Source organism: Hyperolius riggenbachi, chromosome 9, assembly GCF_040937935.1.
Source record: "Hyperolius riggenbachi isolate aHypRig1 chromosome 9, aHypRig1.pri, whole genome shotgun sequence".
NCBI lineage: Eukaryota > Metazoa > Chordata > Amphibia > Anura > Hyperoliidae > Hyperolius > Hyperolius riggenbachi.
Genome location: NC_090654.1, coordinates 191,509,170 through 191,531,990, shown reverse-complemented (window position 1 = coordinate 191,531,990; position 22,821 = coordinate 191,509,170).

Below are 22,821 nucleotides of genomic sequence, written 5' to 3'. Positions count from 1 at the left end.
TCCTGTGTGAATCCTGAAGGATTCTCTCCTGACAGTGTGCAGATTGAATCTGTGCGATCTGATGCCTGTTTCTCGGATGTTCCTGCAGATTGTGATCGGCATGAGTCTGCCGGTTTCCTCAAGGATGTGTGGGATCCTTTTTCATTTAGAAACAGATCTTTGAGATCTTCCGTCTGTGACCCTGCTATGGGGAAAATTTCTCGACTATGCAGCGTCAAAAGTAAAATTAATATGCCTAATAAAGTTTATCCTGTTGATGTCGCTATTTCTTCTGCAAATAAGTCTCTGTCTCACCCTGTTCACACCTGTAGGGGCCCGTTGCCTGATGACAGTTGCTCCAGTGTTTCGGTCCTAGATGCCTTGCAGTCTGCTCCGCAGATCGTGGAGGTTTGCGCTATGGAAGCGTCAGTTTCACAATCTAAAGTGAATTTTGATTTGCAGGTTTTGCGTTCTGATTCCTCGGATTCGACATTGTTAGCCGAATCTAAGAGTGAGACAGCGCTTCAGTTTTGCGAATCTGATGCTGAACCTTCTTTGCCTTACTCAGAGACGCTTTCTCTGAACCTGCCCTGTACCATGATTGAAAACATGTTTTCCTTTCACACTGACGTTTGTGAGCCCCTTTCTTGCTCTGAGAGAAGTGCTGATTCTGCACCCTGTACTCTGGATGAGTCAATGTGGCCTTGCTTAGAATCCCCTGCAGTGTCCCTAGAGGCTCGTCTAGGTATTGCCACTATACTCACCTGTTTTTCTGCAGTTTTGGAGTTACAAGCTAGTTTGACTGCCACACAGAATTCTGGGTACAGTGAAAATGAAGTTAGGGAGTCAGTGTGTGTTCCAGTAAATATTCCCGTACATCCCGCTAATTATGATGAAGTTCAGTCTCAGGTTATGGTGGAACCATTCCTGGGACATCTGCCCTGCCTGCAGGAGGTATTTAATGTTCAGCCTTGTAACATGGATAGTTCAGAATCCTTCTTAGAAAACCTGGAAAATGATGTTCCTGAGGTCTTGTATGATGTTCTGGAGGTCTCCGAGTCCCTCCCAAAGGGTGCAGAACTTGTAGGAGATGTCTCCTGCCACCCAAGTCCTTCTGAGGTGTTGCCCTCTTCCGTAGGCTTTGCTGCCTTGCTGGCTACCTTTTCAGCTCTGGTGGAGCTTCAGTCATGGGTAGTCAATGATGAATTTCTGTCAGATACCATTACAGTCATTGAGATCTCTAAGCCTGAGACCGAGTCTTCTTTTGAAATACCAGTACCTGTGACCTCTACTCGTGATGATTTTCTGCCCGGTCCTGGTTTTGGTCTGGTCGTGCCGGACTCTGAGGTTGGCAGTTCCCCGACGTGTCCTGAGGTTTCTCCTGTGCTGGTGTACCCCAGTGTGCTCTGTGACCCAGAAAGCCCAAGTGTGCCTCGGTTACCAGGGTACTCAGATGCTTCCTCGGTGGAGACATGTTCTGATTTAGCCTGCCTGCTTGCATGCCCAGAAGTGGTCCCTGAAAGTCCTGATCTTGATGGGTGTCCTGCTAATTCTGAATCTGGAACTGTCATAGGTTCCATGGGGGTGCTTGGTAGCTCTCCATGTGAGTCTGGTGAGCGTTCTGGCTTCTTGGAATCTCTGCGGAGCTTCAAGGCGTTCTGGGAGATTCCAAGAGAAGTTTTGCTTGGTACCCTCAATACGATCAACAGCGGCTTTTGTTTTGAAAGAGACACTTCGAACAGGTTTTGTGGCAGATTTGGTATTTTCGGACGCTCCTTGGAAGGTGGTGGGTATTGTCTGGAGGGTGTCGGTGGCTTCTTCTCTGGTATCCACAGTCCTGATGGGTGTTATGCTGAGACTTGTAGTACTGATGGGCATGTTTTGGTGGCTTCTGTTTCCGATGAGGTCGGTTTCGGGTGGACTGACTCTGGAATTGGACCTTGTCGGGCTGTCCCGACCTTCATGAGTCTTCGGTTGGAGTTTTTTGCTTATAGCAGTTTTGAGGGTCGTCTGGAATTCGACCCTGGAGGGAGGGGGGGTACTGTAATGATCTGCTCAGCTGCCTGTGCAGGCAGACAGCTTTTTGACCATTGTTTAGGTTTGCATGCTGCAGGACTCTGGAAAGAAGAGCTTCTGTCAGTTTTGCAGCTTGTGTTTGCTGAGGAATTTGCATACGTTGTCATGCAAATTGCCTGGCCACATTCATTGGAGGCGTGTACTATAAGTAATATGTGTTTCCCACAATGCTTGGCTGGTCATAAGGAGTCTTCCTGTGAAACACTCTGGAGAGTGTCAGCCTTGCTCATTGTCTGTATATCAGCTTAGAGTAATCCCTGGAAACTGCACTGGGCAGGTTTCCTTAGTGCAGTTAGGATTGCTTATCTGTTTTGTTTGTCTGTTGCGATTGTCCTGTCCCAGCGGTGGTCGACAGGAAATCGTTCTGTGTGTCTGGGTGCTAACCGGAACAGCGGTTGTTACTGGTAGCCCGTTCTGTCTTCCTGGATCGCGCTAGCCACTTTCACTAGTGCTGTGGATCCTTCTGTTCTGCTACTCTGTACCTGGATCGCACTAGCATCCTGCGCTAATGCTGTGGATCCCTCTGTTCTCCTAATCTGTACCTGGATCGCACTAGCACCCTGCGCTAGTGCTGTGGATCCTTCTGTTCTGCTACTCTGTACCTGGATCGCACTAGCATCCTGCGCTAGTGCTGTGGATCCTTCTGTTCTGCTACTCTGTACCTGGATCGCACTAGCATCTTGCGCTAGCGCTGTGGATCCTTCTGTTCTGTCTTCCTGTATCGCACTAGCCTCTTTCGCTAGTGCTGAGGGTCCTGTCTCTCGCTTGTTCCTGTTTTCGTGTGTCTGTCTTGTCTGCTACGAACGCTTGCTGGAGGCTCGGTGAGGTAACCGTTAAGCAAGCGCTCGCATCCTCTGTTTTATGTTTGTCTGTCTGTGGTTAGTTAAGCGTGCTTGTCCCTGTTGTGCTTATCACGCGGGGACCACGCACGAACGCGTGCACTGTTGCGAATGAGTGCGGTGTTCGCATTCAGTTAGCGTTTGTTGTTTTCTTTACCTTCTTGTTGTATGATTTGCTGTGCCTTTGCTATACTCGTATTCTGTTCTGATCTGCCTTGTGTCACTTCTGGCAATCGCCTTTCTTGCGGTTGCGTTTCTGTTTCGTATCTGCTGTTGTGTGTGCGCTGTCGCGGGGTGGCGACTAGATTGGCGCACACACATACAACCTGTCCCTTTGCTCATTCTCATTCGCAATCGCTTCTCTTGCGATTGCGTTCTGCGCTTCGTACAATTCCTCTCTGGCATTTGTGGAGGTACAGAGGATTGGTTCCTCTGCACTCCCCAGCGCCATCTGCCGACAGGAATTTCCCTCTACGGGTGCGTAGCACCTTTTGCTGGGTTCCTGCAATTATACGCTTGTGGAGGATTTCCGCCGTATCAGCGCACGCGTTGTGCGCTGATCACGGAGAAAGTTCCACAATCGTTACACATACATGTTGGAAATTATCGGTTCGACAAGTCGATCTGTCGGGAAATTGAATGGTGTGTACCTAGCATTAGGGTATGGCCACCTTTAGACTGTGCTAGGAGCATAGACTGGGGCAGTGGTAGGTATTATATTGTGAGTGTGAGGTCTTTTGAGGGACAGCTAGTGACATGACTATGTACTATGTAAAGTACTGCAGAAGAGGTCATCTCAATATAAATACACAATAACAATATAAATAATTATGAACATTAAGTGCATTTTCTCCATTTATAACAAAGAAGTTTAATCTCCCTATCCATGAATTGTCATGCTCTCCCTATTTTGCATTACTCCTCACCCCTTAGTGTCCAACATCTGAGACATTTTTGTGTAATGTGAGTAATCATCTGAAATATACAGAGATTACCACATTCTGATTTTCTTCTTTATTTTCTATCGTACAGTTTCAATGCGATTTTTTTTCTTTTGGAAACAGTCAGAATATCAAAGTGTCGTTTTTCTTTGGTTGTTTTTGTTCACCTACACGTCTTTGTGAGAATAAAAGGAAAGGAAAAGGGGGATTTCTCTTCTTTTATAAAGGCTGCAAAAAGAACAGTTCATCCTTAGGAAAATATTAGAGATGGCTCTCGGCCAAGAGGCAGATTTAGGACTTGATGCCATGCTTTGCTGAAGCGCCATTTCAAGGTTTGCAAAACCTGATTTTGATTGTGTTCTTTCCCATAAATACCTGCTGTTTGTATCTCCCAGGGGGCTGTTGCTAGCGAAGTCACATGCGTGCGACGGATCAAGACTGGGGTCCCGGAGAAAAACCCTGCAAACATCTATCAACACTAAGAAGAAATTAAACTATTAAAGCCTGTCATGCTTTATTAACCTCCATGACAGTATGATTATTTCTGGATTTTAGGGTCTAAGAGCAGTAAAAAATTTTCACAAGCTTTTAGACCCTAAAACCAGGAAAAAAATCATACCAGAGTGAAATCTGTGGCAGCCCCTGCACAGACTCCCCTCCCTGGGATCCAGTGCTGCAATTCTCCCTCCGTACTCTGGGTGGCACTGTACCCCTATAGTGAGATCATTGTCTGTCATCATGACAACAAACGACGATCTCACCAGAGGGATCGAGAGCCTCCGAGGACTGGAAGAAGAATGGCTGCCTGTGTCTGGGTCCCGGGGGAGATAAGTTAGAAACACCGCCATGCTGCGCTGTCTCCCCATACCTCCAGGCAGCTACCCCGAGACAGGCTCAGGATTACTGCTCTTGTTTTCTTTTTTTTCCACCCCGAGCCTGACTCTGGGTTACCCACAATGAGGTTAATTCCATTTTAAGATGCTGCGATGCTGCAAATAGGCAAAGGGTCTGCTGAAAATCCCCTTCCACCTATTTGGGTGGCTATCAAGTCCATACCAACCAACTTTTTAAGTAAAGATAAAGAAAGAATGGCACTTAAAGGTCCTGTATACACTTCCAACAAGCGCACGACCAATCGCACAACCTGACCAACCGCACGACCTGACCAAATGCACGACCTGTATGTCCACACGTCTAAACGACCAACTCATTTGCATACTGTGCAAGCAAGCAGAACTACGGACTGCACAATATGGCCCCATTCAAAACAAATACAAGTCATTCAAATGCCTTGTACACTTGCAACCAACTGCATGATATCTGCCCAACAGTTGTGTGAGTAGATCCGAAGGTCTGCCTGTTTACGATCGCTTGTCTAGTCGTTTGTGCGCATGCACATGCCTGATTATAATCAAACAGACTAAAGTCAGACGATAATCAGGCAGCAGGTTGGTCCATGTGGACAAGGCTTAAGACACCTGCCTGTCACACCCCTAGTCATGCATATCACAAAGAATACATAAGCAAAATATGTAGTTTTATCATTTAAACCACATTGGTCCTTTCTGTCATCATTGGTGTTATTTCATAATAACATTTGAAAGTAAAAAAATATATTCATTTAAAGGATGAGAATAAAGTAAATTTAAAACATTTTTCAGGTGGTGCCTATCCCTAACCACTCCCCCTGCACAAACACCTTTACACACATAGAAACAATAATATATTTGATAACGTAAAATCTGTACATACAATAACATATTTCAAAAACTTTAATGTTGTAATGTTGAAAACGATATTTATCCCACACCCTTTTTTCTGCTTTGAGTGCTGCATTAGAGATAAATGCATTCAATTCTATGGCGGTGCTCTTTTTGTCCACTAGCCTCTAGCACCCTTTTTTCCTGCAACCCTTTTAAAAGCACTCCCTTTAACCACTTGAGGACCCAGCCTTTACCCCCCCTTAAGGACCAGCACTTATTACAGAGATCTGTGTACTGGGTGGGCTCTACAGCTCCCAGCACAGATCAAACATTAGGCAGAGCGACCAGATCGCCTCCCTTTTTTCCCCACTAGGGGGATGATGTGCTGGGAGAATCTGATCGCTCCTGCCTGCGTGTGGCTGGCGGGGGGGGCACCTCAAAGCCCCCTCCACCGCAGGATTCCCCCTCTCCTCCCTCCCTTCCCCGGAGATCGGAGGCTGCACAGGAACGGATATGTCCTGTGCAGCCTCTAACAGGCTCCTGCCTGTCATGTGACAGCGATCCCCGGCCGCTGATTGGCCGGGGATCGCTGATTTGGTAGAACGCTGCTACTGTTAGCAGCGTTGTACAAATGTAAACAAAGCGGATTATTTCCGCTTGTGTTTACATTTAGCCTGCGAGCCGCGATCGGCGACCCGCAGGCTATTCACGGAGCCCCCCGCCGTGAATTGACAGGAAGCAGCCACTCGCGCGAGCGGCTGTTTCCTGATTAATTAGCCTGCAGCCGGCTAATTAATGCAGCTGCAGCTACCACTTTGCCGACGCGCGTTATGAGTGCGCGGTCGGCAAGTGGTTAAAGGACCCATACAGAAATTCAGGAAAGCCAGTCTCCTCCTGTGCACCCTATTCTGGCAGCGGAAGTGTGCCTCTGCCATCCAGGGAGTTTTTAATTCCAAAGAACCCCCCTTCTAAAATCTGTCAGATCTGTCACATTTCTATTGCCCACTGTCAGGGGCGTTTCTAGCCATTTTGTCACTCCAGGCAAGAAAACCTGTGGCGCCCCCCCCCCCCCCTCCCAGGGCGCCCCCACCCCACACAGCACCAGTCCTTATTCCCACACACACAGGGTGTGCTGGACTACCTGCTGCCTGCTGTGCCTCTGGAGCTCTGAGGGAGACACACAACAAACAAGCGAATGGGGCCAGGGGGGCACGTCAAGGAAGCACAGTCTCCTGTCTGAAGCCAGCGGTGGCGCCCGAATGCCTGGTGCGTCACACGCTGGCTGCACGCACGTCATACCTCCCAACTTTTGGAACCTGGAAAGAGGGACACTAAGACATGCCCCTGCCACACTTTTAGACACGCCCCATTCTTACATGCTGCGTATGCCTTCCTCCCATTCCTATAGTTTCCTGGCGTCAAGGTATGCATCATGTTACATCCAACAACACAGTCTCATTCTTTACATACCAAAGGGATGATTATCTTTACTTTTAATACAGTTATGTGTAGCTTAGAAAGCTCAAGCATTCACAGCAAATTGATAATTAATGCATTCTATCATTTCAGGCACTGACACTCAGTTGCTAAAGTGGACCTCAGACAGTTCACTGTGCCTAATTTATACTTGAGGTTTCCTCCCACCCCATAAGGACTGCCAGCTTCCTCGTCGTCCACATCAACCACTCCTTCGTCCCAGCATCGCCTCACGGATCTTTTTTAGTTGCAGTGCTCTGTGCATGTGCAGCTTGGTCACACGTTGCCGTGGCTGGAAGTATTTTGCTCTTGGGCGAAGAATGGGGCACACTCGTGACTGGGCATGTGCAGAACACCACGACTGGCCGTGACTTAAGATAATACAGAAGGCGACAACAGAGTGACTAGGGAGGATGGTGAGGGAGCCTACAGTCCTTATGGGGCTGAAGGAAGCCCCAGGTAAGTATAAATAAGGCTCAGGTACACTTTAAGCATGTAACCAAAATCAGTGCTAAATATACAGACTGCTGCATGAACACAAACATTCATTAGACATCACATTATATTCATGTGCTATACTTGTGAAATGCAGGACACAGCAGGGTTGCAGCATACATTTACACATGAGGACTAGAGTTGGGCCGAACGGTTCGCCGGCGAACGGTTCCAGGCGAACTTTGGGGGTTCGCGTTCGCCTGCATCAGGCGAACTTTTGCGGAAGTTCGATTCGCCCCATAAAGCAAAAATTTTCGCCTCCATTTTACTGTCAGCAGACATGTTATTGTGAAACACACTGCTTTCAGTGCTAAAGACCCCACCCACCCTCCCTTCAAGCTAGGTCCTTTTATACTATTTGACTCAGTTGTCTGCCTACACTAATTAGTTATGGGACAGCTGCTACACACTCTGCTAGGGAGATTTTAATTGGCCTACCCTTCTACCCTTCTACCCTTCTACCCTTCTACCCATTCCCTCCTCCCTCCTACCGGAGGGAGGAGGGTCTCTTCTGCCAGGGAATTATACTATTTTAAAAACCAGTATACATCATACCATAGCTGGGAATACATACATGAGTATACATCATACCATAGCTGGGGATACATACATGAGTATACATCATACCATAGCTGGGAATCGAACCCAGATCTCACTGTGTGGTGGGCACGTCACCCTAAGCACTGTACCACTACAGAAGTAAGTGAAGCTTGCCTAAAATTTAACATTTATGCTCAATGCAATAGAACCATTAGGTTGCTTAAAGGAGAACAGTAGTGAGAGGTATATGGAGGCTGCCATATTGATTTCCTTTTAAGCTATACCAGTTGCCTGGCAGCCCTGCTGATCTATTTGGCTGCAGTAGTGTGAATCACACCAGAAACAAGCATGCAGCTAATCTTGTCAGATCTTACAAAAATGTCAAACACCAGATCTGCTGCATGCTTGTTCAGGGTCTAGGGCTAAAAGTATTGGAGGCAGAGGATCTGCAGGATAGCCAGGTAACTGGTATTGCTTAACCACTTGCCGACCGCACGCTTATACCGTGCGTCGGCAAAGTGGCAGCTGCAGGACCAGCGACGCAGTATTGCGTCGCCAGCTGCAGGCTGATTAATCAGGAAGCAGCCGCTCGTGCGAGCGGCTGCTTCCTGTCAATTCACGGCGGAGGGGTCCGTGAATAGCCTGCGGGCCGCCGATGGCGGCTCGCAGGCTAAATGTAAACACAAGCGGAAATAATCCGGGGATCGCCGCCATGTGACAGGAGACAGCCTGTCACTGGCTGCACAGGACGGATAGCGTCCTGTGCAGCCCGGATCTCCAGGGGGGGCCAGGTAGGAGAGGGAGGGGGAGGATTTCGCCACGGAGGGGGGCTTTGAGGTGCCCCCCCCGCAACACCCGGCAGGCAGGAGCGATCAGACCCCCCCAGCACATCATCCCCCTAGTGGGGAAAAAAGGGGGGCGATCTGGTCGCTCTGCCTGCACGCTGATCTGTGCTGGGGGCTGCAGAGCCCACCCAGCACAGATCAGCTAAGACAGCGCTGGTCCTTAAGGGGGGGTAAAGGGTGGGTCCTCAAGTGGTTAAAAGGAAATCAATATGGTAGCCTCCATATACCTTTCACTACAGTTCTCCTTTAAGCAACCTAATGGTTCTATTGCATTGAGCATAAATGTTAAATTTTAGGCAAGCTTCACTTACTTCTGTAGTGGTACAGTGCTTAGGGTGATGTGCCCACCACACAGTGAGATCTGGGTTCGATTCCCAGCTATGGTATGATCTGGTGTTTGACATTTTTGTAAGATCTGACAAGATTAGCTGCATGCTTGTTTCTGGTGTGATTCACACTACTGCAGCCAAATAGATCAGCAGGGCTGCCAGGCAACTGGTATAGCTTAAAAGGAAATCAATATGGCAGCCTCCATATACCTCTCACTACAGTTCTCCTTTAAGCAACCTAATGGTTCTATTGCATTGAGCATAAATGTTAAATTTTAGGCAAGCTTCACTTACTTCTGTAGTGGTACAGTGCTTAGGGTGATGTGCCCACCACACAGTGAGATCTGGGTTCGATTCCCAGCTATGGTATGATCTGGTGTTTGACATTTTTGTAAGATCTGACAAGATTAGCTGCATGCTTGTTTCTGGTGTGATTCACACTACTGCAGCCAAATAGATCAGCAGGGCTGCCAGGCAACTGGTATAGCTTAAAAGGAAATCAATATGGCAGCCTCCATATACCTCTCACTACAGTTCTCCTTTAAGCAACCTAATGGTTCTATTGCATTGAGCATAAATGTTAAATTTTAGGCAAGCTTCACTTACTTCTGTAGTGGTACAGTGCTTAGGGTGACGTGCCCACCACACAGTGAGATCTGGGTTCGATTCCCAGCTATGGTATGATCTGGTTTTTGACATTTTTGTAAGATCTGACAAGATTAGCTGCATGCTTGTTTCTGGTGTGATTCACACTACTGCAGCCAAATAGATCAGCAGGGCTGCCAGGCAACTGGTATAGCTTAAAAGGAAATCAATATGGCAGCCTCCATATACCTCTCACTACAGTTCTCCTTTAAGCAACCTAATGGTTCTATTGCATTGAGCATAAATGTTAAATTTTAGGCAAGCTTCACTTACTTCTGTAGTGGTACAGTGCTTAGGGTGACGTGCCCACCACACAGTGAGATCTGGGTTCGATTCCCGCTATGGTATGATCTGGTGTTTGACATTTTTGTAAGATCTGACAAGATTAGCTGCATGCTTGTTTCTGGTGTGATTCACACTACTGCAGCCAAATAGATCAGCAGGGCTGCCAGGCAACTGGTATAGCTTAAAAGGAAATCAATATGGCAGCCTCCATATACCTCTCACTACAGTTCTCCTTTAAGCAACCTAATGGTTCTATTGCATTGAGCATAAATGTTAAATTTTAGGCAAGCTTCACTTACTTCTGTAGTGGTACAGTGCTTAGGGTGACGTGCCCACCACACAGTGAGATCTGGGTTCGATTCCCAGCTATGGTATGATCTGGTGTTTGACATTTTTGTAAGATCTGACAAGATTAGCTGCATGCTTGTTTCTGGTGTGATTCACACTACTGCAGCCAAATAGATCAGCAGGGCTGCCAGGCAACTGGTATAGCTTAAAAGGAAATCAATATGGCAGCCTCCATATACCTCTCACTACAGTTCTCCTTTAAGCAACCTAATGGTTCTATTGCATTGAGCATAAATGTTAAATTTTAGGCAAGCTTCACTTACTTCTGTAGTGGTACAGTGCTTAGGGTGACGTGCCCACCACACAGTGAGATCTGGGTTCGATTCCCAGCTATGGTATGATCTGGTGTTTGACATTTTTGTAAGATCTGACAAGATTAGCTGCATGCTTGTTTCTGGTGTGATTCACACTACTGCAGCCAAATAGATCAGCAGGGCTGCCAGGCAACTGGTATAGCTTAAAAGGAAATCAATATGGCAGCCTCCATATACCTCTCACTACAGTTCTCCTTTAAGCAACCTAATGGTTCTATTGCATTGAGCATAAATGTTAAATTTTAGGCAAGCTTCACTTACTTCTGTAGTGGTACAGTGCTTAGGGTGACGTGCCCACCACACAGTGAGATCTGGGTTCGATTCCCAGCTATGGTATGATCTGGTGTTTGACATTTTTGTAAGATCTGACAAGATTAGCTGCATGCTTGTTTCTGGTGTGATTCACACTACTGCAGCCAAATAGATCAGCAGGGCTGCCAGGCAACTGGTATAGCTTAAAAGGAAATCAATATGGCAGCCTCCATATACCTCTCACTACAGTTCTCCTTTAAGCAACCTAATGGTTCTATTGCATTGAGCATAAATGTTAAATTTTAGGCAAGCTTCACTTACTTCTGTAGTGGTACAGTGCTTAGGGTGACGTGCCCACCACACAGTGAGATCTGGGTTCGATTCCCAGCTATGGTATGATCTGGTTTTTGACATTTTTGTAAGATCTGACAAGATTAGCTGCATGCTTGTTTCTGGTGTGATTCACACTACTGCAGCCAAATAGATCAGCAGGGCTGCCAGGCAACTGGTATAGCTTAAAAGGAAATCAATATGGCAGCCTCCATATACCTCTCACTACAGTTCTCCTTTAAGCAACCTAATGGTTCTATTGCATTGAGCATAAATGTTAAATTTTAGGCAAGCTTCACTTACTTCTGTAGTGGTACAGTGCTTAGGGTGACGTGCCCACCACACAGTGAGATCTGGGTTCGATTCCCGCTATGGTATGATCTGGTGTTTGACATTTTTGTAAGATCTGACAAGATTAGCTGCATGCTTGTTTCTGGTGTGATTCACACTACTGCAGCCAAATAGATCAGCAGGGCTGCCAGGCAACTGGTATAGCTTAAAAGGAAATCAATATGGCAGCCTCCATATACCTCTCACTACAGTTCTCCTTTAAGCAACCTAATGGTTCTATTGCATTGAGCATAAATGTTAAATTTTAGGCAAGCTTCACTTACTTCTGTAGTGGTACAGTGCTTAGGGTGACGTGCCCACCACACAGTGAGATCTGGGTTCGATTCCCAGCTATGGTATGATCTGGTGTTTGACATTTTTGTAAGATCTGACAAGATTAGCTGCATGCTTGTTTCTGGTGTGATTCACACTACTGCAGCCAAATAGATCAGCAGGGCTGCCAGGCAACTGGTATAGCTTAAAAGGAAATCAATATGGCAGCCTCCATATACCTCTCACTACAGTTCTCCTTTAAGCAACCTAATGGTTCTATTGCATTGAGCATAAATGTTAAATTTTAGGCAAGCTTCACTTACTTCTGTAGTGGTACAGTGCTTAGGGTGACGTGCCCACCACACAGTGAGATCTGGGTTCGATTCCCAGCTATGGTATGATCTGGTGTTTGACATTTTTGTAAGATCTGACAAGATTAGCTGCATGCTTGTTTCTGGTGTGATTCACACTACTGCAGCCAAATAGATCAGCAGGGCTGCCAGGCAACTGGTATAGCTTAAAAGGAAATCAATATGGCAGCCTCCATATACCTCTCACTACAGTTCTCCTTTAAGCAACCTAATGGTTCTATTGCATTGAGCATAAATGTTAAATTTTAGGCAAGCTTCACTTACTTCTGTAGTGGTACAGTGCTTAGGGTGACGTGCCCACCACACAGTGAGATCTGGGTTCGATTCCCAGCTATGGTATGATCTGGTGTTTGACATTTTTGTAAGATCTGACAAGATTAGCTGCATGCTTGTTTCTGGTGTGATTCACACTACTGCAGCCAAATAGATCAGCAGGGCTGCCAGGCAACTGGTATAGCTTAAAAGGAAATCAATATGGCAGCCTCCATATACCTCTCACTACAGTTCTCCTTTAAGCAACCTAATGGTTCTATTGCATTGAGCATAAATGTTAAATTTTAGGCAAGCTTCACTTACTTCTGTAGTGGTACAGTGCTTAGGGTGACGTGCCCACCACACAGTGAGATCTGGGTTCGATTCCCAGCTATGGTATTATGTATACTCATGTATGTATCCCCAGCTATGGTATGATTTATACTCATGTATGTATTCCCAGCTATGGTATGATGTATACTGGTTTTTAAAATAGTATAATTCCCTGGCAGAAGAGACCCTCCTCCCTCCGGTAGGAGGGAGGAGGGAATAGGTAGAAGAGTAGAAAGGGAGGAGGGAGGTTAAAATCTCCCTAGCAGAGTGTGTAGCAGCTGTCCCATAACTAATTAGTGTAGGTAGGCAAATGGTATAAAGGACCTTGCTTGGAGGAGGGAGGGGGGGTGGGTAAGCAGTGATGTGTTTTTCACTCAATTAGGTGTGGCTCCAGGTATTAGAGCTTTTGAAACATGTTTTCTATCATTTTTCCAGCTGATAGAATGTTTTAAAACTTTGAAAGTTCGCCTCCCCATTGAAGTCTATTGCGGTTCGCGAACTTTTTCGCGAACCGAACCTTTTGCGGAAGTTCGCGAACAGGGTTCGCGAACCTAAAATCGGAGGTTCGGCCCAACTCTGCAGGGTTGCAGCATACATTTACACATGAGGACATCCCTCTGCTGATCCTGCACCATGGACAGTCATCCAGCTCCTGTGACACCCGACACCACAGTACAGGAGATAAACTCCTGTCAGAAACGTCTCTGCAGAAGCTATGCCCATCCTTCACTGATCCCTGAAAGAGCCCAGCAGACACGCGTACGTTAAAAAGGGGCGCTGGGAAAAAAGGGCGCCGGGTTTTTAACGATAAGCATGGATAACGTTTAAAAATGTATTGTACTGTATTTCGTTTAAAATTAATGTTTTTTAAAGTTATAAATCATTAATTAATGTGCATTAAATCGGCAATTGTAAAAACGTTAATCTTTCGTTTAAATACTGAAACGTATAATAACGTTAAAAAAAAAAAAAATTACTAAGTAACCCTCCCTGTACCTACCCCTAACCCCTAGACCCCCCTGTTGATGCCTAAACCTAAGACCCCCCTGTTGGTGCCTAAACCTAAGACCCCCCTGTTGGTGCCTAAACCTAAGACCCCCCTGTTGGTGCCTAAACCTAAGACCCCCCTTTTGGTGCCTAAACCTAAGACCCCCTGTTGGTGCCTAAACCTAAGACCCCCCCTGTTGGTGCCTAAACCTAAGACCCCCCTGTTGGTGCCTAAACCTAAGACCCCCCTGTTGGTTTTTTCGTTTAAAAATAATGTAAAAAAATGTACTGTTTTTCGTTTAAAAATAATGTTTGAAAAAAAATATTGTACTGTTTTTCGTTTAAAAATAATATTTAAAAATGTATAAATCATTAAATAATGTGTAATCATGAGAAGCAGTAATAAAACATTAAGTCTCCGGGCACCGCTTTTAAAACGTTATTTTTCACCGGCGCCCTTTTTTCCTATCGGGCGCCCATTAAACGATATTTATTATAGGAGTGAATGGCGGCGCCCGATTTGTCCACTAGCCTCAGGCGCCCGAATTTACTGTTTCCAGCAGACACCCAGCCTGCATCACACAGCAGAAGCCATACCCATCCTTTACTGACCCCTGACAGAGCCCAGCAGACACCCAGCCTGCATCACAGTGCAGAGGAGAAACAATTAGCTCCATCACGCAGACAGGAAGTAACTTTGCAGTGAGCCCATGTGTCTCTCTCTGATGATGGGGATTGGCAGCTGGGATAGATCAGTAGGGGCAATGTGAAAGATGCCTGTAATTACTTACTGTGTGCTGCCTGGTGCCTGCAGTCTGCGCCCTTGCAGGGTTTGATGTAGCCATTTGCTTGCTTCCCTCTCTCTGCCCAAGATCACTTTGGCAGCCAGCATGGATGAGCCTCCGAGTCCCCATCATCTCCAGCAGCATCTACCTCTGGAGGATCTGCATCACAGATCAGCTCTGCCTCCTTCTTCCTCCGCTCTCTGGCCTCTTCATTCCTGGTCATAATAACATTACTGCTTGCCGCTCTCTTTTTCAAACTGTGTCAAGCACAGTAGAGAGAGGCAGGAAGGGGCGGAGCAATGCAGCATCTCCGATCTGCTGGATCAATCTGTGTGGCTGCTCGCTCTGAATGAGAGGAGAGGGGGCGGTACGAGAGGCGGCACTCGAACACTGAGTAGGGCAGGCATGAATGTAAATAAATTAAAAAACACACTGCAGTAGCGTGGTTTTGCGCTCTCTCCGCCTGTGGCGCTCCAGGCAATAATTTAGAGTTGCCTGATGGGTGAGACGCCTGTGCCCACTGTAAGTAACAGATACATAGGACAAAAGTCGTTTATAATGCATGTTACTCTGGGATACATAATTTACTAATACTCATGTATTTTATCCTAGAAATTAAGGGAAAATATTATCACTGCAATAACTGGAGTATACAGAAAACGTTAAATAGTCTTCAATCAGAACTGGTTCCAGCAGCTATGACAGCTAGAGCTTTGACAAAGGCATGGATGCTTTCCTAAAAGGATAAAACATAAAGAAGTACCTTCATTTTCAGTAATGGTAACAAGTTGATCCAGGGATTTTATCTGATTGCCATTTAGAGTCTGGAAGGATTTTTTCCCGTTTGATGCTAATTGGTCCATACTAAGGCCTTTTTCCTTCCGTTCGGTCAAGTCAGCTTTTCAAGAGTACAAGGAAGTTTTCAACTGAACAGACAAACAACCTAACTACTGTAAATAGGAATGCTTGGTCTATATACTCAGTGGCGTTCCTACCATAGGGCGGCATGGGGCGCCCCGCACCGGGTGTCGGGCGCCCCAGGGGGTGTCATCAAGGCCCCCACAGAGGCCTGTGCCGGCCGGACAGGAGGGGGAAAGCAACCCGGAAAGGAGGGGTGGCGGGGAAAGCGGCGGGGAGGGGGGCCGGACCCCCCACCTCCCTCACCTGGGTCCCCTCCTTCTGGCGCTTCACCCTCCTAATTAGCAGCAGCTTGATGAGCGGGCAGGAGCGGGCGGAGAAGACTTACTCACCTACTTCCTGCGTTCCAGGCGATGGCAAATAGCGTCATCGTCACCTGACGCTGGTCTCCACCTTCTCCACCGCCCACTGTGCTTCCTGATTTGCGGAAGCACAGTGAGCGACAGAGAGACCAGCGTCACGTGAGGATGACGTTATGCGCCATCGCCTGGAGCAGGTGAGTAAGTCCTCCCCGCCCGCTTCGCTAAGCTGCTGGCTGCTGCTAATTAGGAGGGGGAAGCGCCGGAAGGAGGGGACCCCGCCACCCCACCTTCCAAGCTTCCCTCATACCGGGGGCCACTATGCTACACTGGGGGCACCTATGCTACACTGGGGGCCACTATGCTACACTGGGGGCCACTATGCTACACTGGGGGCCACTATGCTACACTGGGGGCACCTATGCTACACTGGGGGCCACTATGCTACACTGGGGGCCACTATGCTACACTGGGGGCCACCATGCTACACTGGGGGCCACCATGCTACACTGGGGGCCACCATGCTACACTGGGGGCCACTATGCTACACTGGGGGCAACTATGCTACACTGGGGGCACCTATGCTACACTGGGGGCCACTATGCTACACTGGGGGCACCTATGCTACACTGGCGGCCACTATGCTACACTGGGGGCCACTATGCTACACTGGGGGCCACCATGCTACACTGGGGGCCACCATGCTACACTGGGGGCCACTATGCTACACTGGGGGCACCTATGCTACACTGGGGGCCACTATGCTACACTGGGGGCCACTATGCTACACTGGGGGCCACTATGCTACACTGGGGGCCACTATGCTACACTGGGGGCCACTATGCTACACTGGGGGCCACTATGCTACACTGGGGGCCACTATGCTACACTGGCGGCCACTATGCTACACTGGGGGCCACTATGCTACACTGGGGGCCACTATGCTACACTGGGGGCACCTATGCTACACTGGGACCACTATGCTACACTGGGGCCACTATGCTACACTAAACTATACTGGGGCCACTATGCTATACTGGGGCAACTATACTAGCTATACTGGGGCAGTGGCGGTGCCAGGGGGGTGGTTTGGGTGCTGAAGCACCCCCTAATATTGTCCAAGCACCCCCAGCGTGAACTGATTTTCGGCGTCTAATAGACGCTGTGTCAGTTCACTGACAGCAGCAGCCCGCAGCTCCAACAGCGGCAGAGCAGGGCTACAGTAAAATGGCGTCCGAAGCCCTGCTCTGGAGACTGAGTCTGCAATGCAGGGCTTCGGGCGCCATTTTCCCGTAGCCCTGCTCTCACCGCGGGAGTTTCAGTTGCTGGCTGCAGAGGATCGTGAGAGCTGCGCGCCGGACGGAGGCCGGGACAGGAGGTCTGCTGCTGCTTCAGGTGAGTAAATTTTTATTTAATTTATATTAGCAGGTGTATCGACTGTTCTGGCCAGGTCTGCTACATGATTGAAGTGTTTTCTGGCCAGGTTGCCACATGATTGCATATATTTTCTGGGCAAATCTGCCGACATGATTGCATGTATTTTCTGGGCAAATCTGCCGACATGATTGCATGTATTTTCTGGGCAAATCTGCCGACATGATTGCATGTATTTTCTGGGCAAATCTGCCGACATGATTGCATGTATTTTCTGGGCAAATCTGCCGACATGATTGCATGTATTTTCTGGGCAAATCTGCCGACATGATTGCATGTATTTTCTGGGCAAATCTGCCGACATGATTACATGTATTTTCTGGGCAAATCTGCCGACATGATTGAACGTGTTTTTTGGGCAAATCTGCCGACATGATTGAACGTGTTTTTTGGGCAAATCTGCCGACATGATTGCATATATTTTCTGGGCAAATCTGCCGACATGATTGCATGTATTTTCTGGGCAAATCTGCCGACATGATTGCATGTATTTTCTGGGCAAATCTGCCGACATGATTGCATGTATTTTCTGGGCAAATCTGCCGACATGATTGCATGTATTTTCTGGGCAAATCTGCCGACATGATTGAACGTGTTTTTTGGGCAAATCTGCCGACATGATTGAACGTGTTTTTTGGGCAAATCTGCCGACATGATTGAACTATTTTCTGGTCAAATCTGTTCACATTACGTGTATTTTCTTGAGAAAACCTGAACAATTATGTGAATTTTCTGGGGAAAGGCCCACTGTCTTTGTGTTGCACTTTTAAGGGGAACCCGAGGTGAGAATAATATTGGGCTGCAATATTTATCTCCTTTTAAGCAATACCAGCTGCCTGGCTGCTGTGCTGGTCCTCTGCATCTAATTCTTTAAACCATAGACCCTGAATAAGCAAGCAGCAGGTCAGGGGCTTCTGACAATATTGTCAGAACTGACAAGATTAGCTGCATGCTTGTTTCTGGTGTAATTCAGTTCACTACTGCAGCCAAATAGATCAGCAGGGCTGCCTATTGTTTAAAAGAAAATGAATATGGCAGCCTCCATATCACTCTTATCCCGGGTTCACTTTAAATTAGTTAGCTCTGCCCTCATCCGGTCATGGCCACGCCCATTTTTCGCCGCGGCGCGCAATGCGCGCCGCATGTTATAACCGCACCCATTTTTTGTTAGCTATACTGGTGCCACTATACTATACTAAGGACAACTTTAGGGGGGGGAGCGAGCCTACACCTGGCATTACCCGCCGTGTCACGTTTAGCATGCCACATTTGCTGTTTTTTTTTTTTTTTAATGGGGGGGGGGGGTGTCTTTTTAATACCCAGCACCGGGTGTCAAATGCCCTAGGTACGCCACTGTATATACTCGTTCTGGGTTAGTAATTCATAAAATATTAAAGGCATAGGATGAACACAACAGCTTAGCAAATAACATATCTTTAAATAAGTCAGCATTCCACATTTTTCTCACCTCACGTTACCTTTATCAGGGCAGTTTCTAGGCTATATTGCACACAGAGCAAGGTTGTAAAATATTTTTTTGCAGGAAAGGAAACATACAGAATTTAGAATACCATACATGTAATCACTGAGAAGGTTCTCTTCATCTCTGCTCAGGACATGGTTCTCTCTCAGTCACACTTCTAAACACAATTAAGGAATGTGTCCAAAGACCTTAAACTTAAACCACTTACCCCGATATGCATAAAACAGAAACCAAAACTTGCTGAATATCGATTTTAAAGCACTTAAAAAAAAGTGTTATGACTAACAGGTTTCCTTGCACACTTCGTACTGCTGATGGCACTGTAACCTGAGGAAGTGGAGGGAACCCACAAAATGCATTATGTGTTCTAATAAAGTTATTCACTAAGATCTGGTTTCTATTCATTGCTGCAAGATTGATGTTTTCCATTCACATTTACATTTGTCTCTAGTGGGCACCTTGCATATCCTTCTAGCATTTCTTGACATATACCTATTTATTGTCCAGCGCTGCGTAATATGTTGGCGCTTTAGAAATACAATAAATAAATAAATAAAATAAATATACCTGCCCACTGGAAACATGAAAACACACAAGTAAAAAAGAAAATCCACATTGAATTCATCAGCAACAGCCGTGACTGTTTCCAGCCGTGACAAGCGTATCTGTTCTAACCTTGTCCTCTAATGCAGGCAAGCCGTAATACCTAATGTGTTTTGCAATCCTAGAGCAATTAGTTTCAGCCCTATAAACACAAGAGATCCGAGCTGTTATCCATCAGCCAGGCGCGATATCAAAGTTCTGAAATGTACATCAAACAAACCTTTATTATTAAAGGCAGAACAATGAACACCGGATAAGAAAGCAATGGAACATAGACTGGGGACATTGAATGTCCCTTAGAATTTTAAGAATTTTAAGACTTATACCAACATTCTGCAGACTATGCAGTGGACTCAGTGAAGTGTGTAGCAAAGTCTTAGCTACTTTACGTTTTTTTTAAATGGAGCATAAAACCCACTGGGAAACCCCGACTGAGTAGTTTGGAAATATGAGAAAATGAAAATGCCCACACTTATTATGGTTAAAGCTGAGTTGTACAGCAGAAGGAAATGGCAGCGCTTCCAAACAGACGCTGCACCTGAATTGACTACCTGCACAAGTATAAGAGCTCGACTAACGGGCAGGTTACACACCTTGCATTCAAAACAGGTACAGTAAAGGGGGTGTTAGCTTCAGCATAAGTTGTGCACAAATTATCCCTAATAGACTCTCCTACGGCGGTGATGTGCCCCAACAGGAGAGAAACTAACCACTAATCTAGCAGTGAAACATATCAAAAAGTGAAGCATGTTCAAACAATGAAAATTGTCCAAAAAAAGAAAAAAAGGGTTAAAACCTCAAACTAATGTAACAGTGAAGCAATATATAACCAGCAGTCATCCATATAATCTACAGTGGGATGCAGAAGTTTGGGCAACCTCGTTAATCGTCATGATTTTCCTGTATAAATCGTTGGTTGTTACAATAAAAAATGTCAGTTAAATATATCATATGGGAGACACACACAGAGATATTTGAGAAGTGAAATTAAGTTTATTGGATTTACAGAAACTTTGCAATAATTGTTTTATTAAAATTAGGCAGGTGCATAAATTTCGGCACTGTTGTAATTTTATTGATTCCAAAACCTTTAGAACTAATTATTGGAACTTAACCTCTTGAGAACCGCAGTGTTAAACCCCCCTAAAGACCAGGCCAATTTTCACAAAATTTGCCACTGCAACTTTAAGGGCTCGCTGCAGGGCCGAACCACACAGCACACAAGTGATTCCCCCCCCCCCCTTTTCTCCCTATCAACAGAGCACTCTGTTGGTGGGGTCTGATTGCCCCCCCATTGTTTATTTATTTTTTTATTGTTATATATATATATATATATATATATATATATATATATATATATATATATATATATTTATTTTTTTTTATAAAATGTACTATTTATTTATTTTTTTCCCTTGAAAATCCTCCCTCCCCCCAGCCAGCCAATGACGCAATCGGCTGTCATAGGCTTCAGCCTATGAGAGCCGATCGCTCTTCTGTGTGCCAGGGGGGCAGCCGTGTCACACAGCTGTCCCCAGTACAGCGCTGCTGCAGAGCGCAGCGCTGTACTTAGTAAAAAGACGGCGGTTTCGCTGAAGGCGGGGCGGAGCTCCGCCTCCCAAGCAGGAGATGCGCACGCAGCCTGCGCGCAATCTCTTCTGCAGTAGCTGTCCCCAAGACTTGATGCCAATTGGCGCTAGGCAATCTTGGGGCTGCCGTGGCGGTCACACCCATTGGCGTGACCCGGTCGTTAGGTAGTTGAATTTGCTTGGTAAGTTCAGTTACACCTGACCTACATACACAGGTGAATCTAGTTATGAGAAAGAGTATTTAAGGGGGTCAATTGTACGTTTGCCTCATCTTTTAATTTTCTTTGAAGAGTAGTCACATGGGGGTCTCAAAACAACTTTTAAATGACCCGCAGAAAAAGATTGTTCACCATCATGATTTAGGAGAAGGATACAGAAAGCTGTCTCAGAGATTTCAGCTGTCTGTTTCCACAGTTAGGAACATATTGAGGAAATGGAAGACCCCAGGCTCAGTTCAAGTTAAGGCTTGAAGTGGCAGACCAAGAAAAATCTCAGATAAACAGAAGCGACTAATGGTGAGAACAGTCAGAGTCAACCCACAGACCAGCACCGAAGTCCTACAACAACATCTTACTGCAGATGGAGTCACTGTGCATCGTTCAACTATTAGGCGCACTTTATACAAGGAGATGCTTTTCTCCGCCCACAGCACAAACAGAGCCGCTTGAGCTATGCTAAAGCACATTTGGACAAGCCAACTTCATTTTGGAATAAGGTGCTGTGGACTGATGAAACTTAAATTGAGTTATTTGGGCATAATAAGGGGTGTTATGCATGGAGGAAAAACAACACTGCATTCCAAGAAAAACACCTGCTGCCTACAGTAAAATATGGTGGTGATTCCATCATGTTGTGGGACTGTGGGGCCAATGCAGGGACTGGGAATCTTGTCAAAGTTGAGGGACGCATGGATTCCACTCAGGATCAGCAGATTCTGGAGACCAATGTCCAGGAATAAGTGACAAAGCTGAAGCTGCGCCGGGGCTGGATCTTTCAACAAGACAACGACCCTAATCACTGCTCAAAATCCACCAAGGCATTAATGCAGAGGAACAAATACAACGTTCTGGAATGGCCATCTCAGTCCCCAGACCTGAATATAACTGAAAATCTGTGATGTGATTTAAAGAAAGCTGTCCATGCTCGGAAGCCATCAAACCTGAATGAACTAGGGATGTTTTGTAAAGAGGAATGGTCGAGAAATACCTTCAACCAGAATCCAGACTCTCATTGGAATCTACAGGAGGGGTTTAGAGGCTGTAATTTCTGAAAAAGGAGGATCTACTAAATACTGATTTCTTACATTTATGCACCTGCCTAATTTTGCTTAAACAATTATTGCACACTTTCTGTAAATCCAATAAACTTCATTTATCAAATATCACTGTGTGTGTCTCCTATATGATATAATTAACTGACATTTTTCATCGTAACAACCAATGATTTATAGAGGAAACTCATGACGATAAACAAGGTTGCCCAAACTTTCGCATCCCACTGTATTAAGTGTTGTTAAAATGATCACTTATATCCACTAAAGATCAATTCCAGTATCATAAACTTCATCTGAAACTTCATCTTTCTTAGGTACAATAGGTACAATTAGTTTAACTGTCAGTACACTTGAGGGAATATTTCTCGGCACCCGGTGAACGGAGGTGGAGGGCCCAGCCCTCACGGAGATGGCAAGCAAATCTGTATATAACTCCACCTACAGTCACTCATATAAAGGCGGCTTATTCAGCTCAGGGACGTGCAGCCGGTCAA